The 1,992-nt window shown below is 42.5% G+C and overlaps 1 long non-coding RNA gene across 1 annotated transcript; it reads left to right on the forward strand.

Moving 5' to 3' along the window:
* The first annotated feature begins 571 nt into the window (after positions 1–571).
* On the forward strand, positions 572–1,358 carry LOC116423017. The gene is made up of 2 exons (XR_004233508.1): positions 572–854; positions 1,032–1,358. It is a non-coding gene; the product is annotated as an uncharacterized LOC116423017 (long non-coding RNA).
* Positions 1,359–1,992: the final 634 nt, after the last annotated feature.

Below are 1,992 nucleotides of genomic sequence, written 5' to 3' on the forward strand. Positions count from 1 at the left end.
AATTTTAGATTGGACAACATTCAATTCAATTCCATTTAATCCAAACAAGCATTTATTAAGAACCTGCTACGTGCCAGGCAACTTACTACAAATACAAAAAGACAACAAATCCTTCCTTCAAGGAGCTTACAATCTAGTGGGGGAAGGCAGGGGAAGGGGAAGGTACCCACAGTGGATGTGATGGAGAAGTCCTCAGGAGCACAGCAAGATGGGAAATGAAAAGGTGGCGGGGGGGGGGGGGGGAAGGGGGAGTGACCTTAAATGGAGATGGTGGGGAACGTTTCACCCTTCGAACAGAGGGGCCCCGGGGGAAGAGGGTACTAATGCTATGTTAGTTCCAGATCTATGTGATTTTGCAGGATGAAAAGGTTACTGAGTCATGATTGGAAGTGGAGGGGGATGTAGCACAGGTGAGAAATGCAGGCAAATAAGTGCAGAGTTTATTATTTAGTAAGCCCCAATTATGAGTCAGGCACTGTGCTAAGTGCTGTTGTAATGTCCTTTGTTCTCCAAAAAAGACATGATGTCAGGGAGGTGATGTCATGACATGCAAGTGAATAAGATTTAAGTGAGGGAGGGCTGGGCAGGGTCACTTGCCTCACTTTCCCCTCCAGAGCCATCTAGGGGAGGTCAATCTAATCCAAGAAGCATATTTCCCATCTTTTGCCTCTCTCTCTCCTTCATTTCATTTGTAAATATCTTTCTTTTCTTTCCTACTCAGGGACTGTTTGAAAGAAAAAAAGGGGAGGACTGAGGAGAGAGAGTGAAAACTAATACATCAACTGAGGATGATGGGAAATGCAATGTTTCAAACCTATGGGCTCTCCCTTTACTTTTTTAATGAAGGAAGGGAGGTGAGTTTTCTTTAAATTTTATTTTTATTATGAATTCTCCCATCATGAATAGTCCCAAATATTCTAAGACACAAAGAAATATGTGCTACACAAGGTAGTAATGAGTGGTTCAACTGATGTCTGCCATAACTCCTCCCCTTTTCCTCTCCGAAATGAATTGTCTCATCTCTTTTTCAGGATGGAGCTTCAACTATCATTTAAGTCTTTACCTTGTACCAAGGACTGCATCAGGTGCTGGAGATACAGAAATAAAACAAGTCCTGCCCTCGGGGAGCTTACATTCTCCGGTGAAGAAGGAGGAAGCAAAAGACCACAGTCATTCCAAGAAGGGGAGAACGTTACCAAATGGGCTTTGAATGAGGTGGCAACTGAAATGAAGATGGGCCTATGGAAGAAGCATAGGAACAGAGTCTTGGAGCTGAGGGAGACACTTCAGAGGCCATCTCCTCCAACCTGTTCGTTTTTTCATCTTTTTTTTAATGATATAAATCCATTAACCCCTTGTTTATTGTGTAAACTATTTTGATACAATATTTTTAAAAGCTTTTCTTTTTGACAAGTTTTCTACCATTTTTACTATGAAATGTACAAAAGTAAAGGACAATAATGATATAACCTATTCTTTTTTATGAGGTAATAGGGGTTAAGTGATTTGACCAGGGTCACACACCTAGTAAATATCTGAGGCTGGATTTGAACTCAGATCCTCCTGACTCCAGGAGAATTGTGCTGTAGCATCTAGTGACCCCTCAACCCATTCATTTTTACAACTAGGAAGGAACCGAGGGAGTCAAACCCTGTCTTCCCTAACTTCAGGATCAGTACTGTATTCACCATGCCACATTGCCTCTCATTCCGATCCAATATCCCCAACAAGTGGTGGATCTCCCAGCTTCTGCTTAGAGATCTCCAGCAAGGGGGTGGGGAGGGGGGGGGTTGCCTCATCCCATTTTCAGCCTGTCCCACTTCTGTTGCTGTTGGATCATTTCCATCACGTAAGCTAATTTGGGATTTTCTTGACAATGTCTGATTTTGGGGACACTCAAATGGACGGAGCCGCAGGCGAGAATATTAGACTCAGAATCAGTAAGATTATGGTCAAATCATTTGACATAATGTTAACATTGTGAATTCTTCT

Source organism: Sarcophilus harrisii, chromosome 3, assembly GCF_902635505.1.
Source record: "Sarcophilus harrisii chromosome 3, mSarHar1.11, whole genome shotgun sequence".
NCBI classification, from domain to species: domain Eukaryota; kingdom Metazoa; phylum Chordata; class Mammalia; order Dasyuromorphia; family Dasyuridae; genus Sarcophilus; species Sarcophilus harrisii.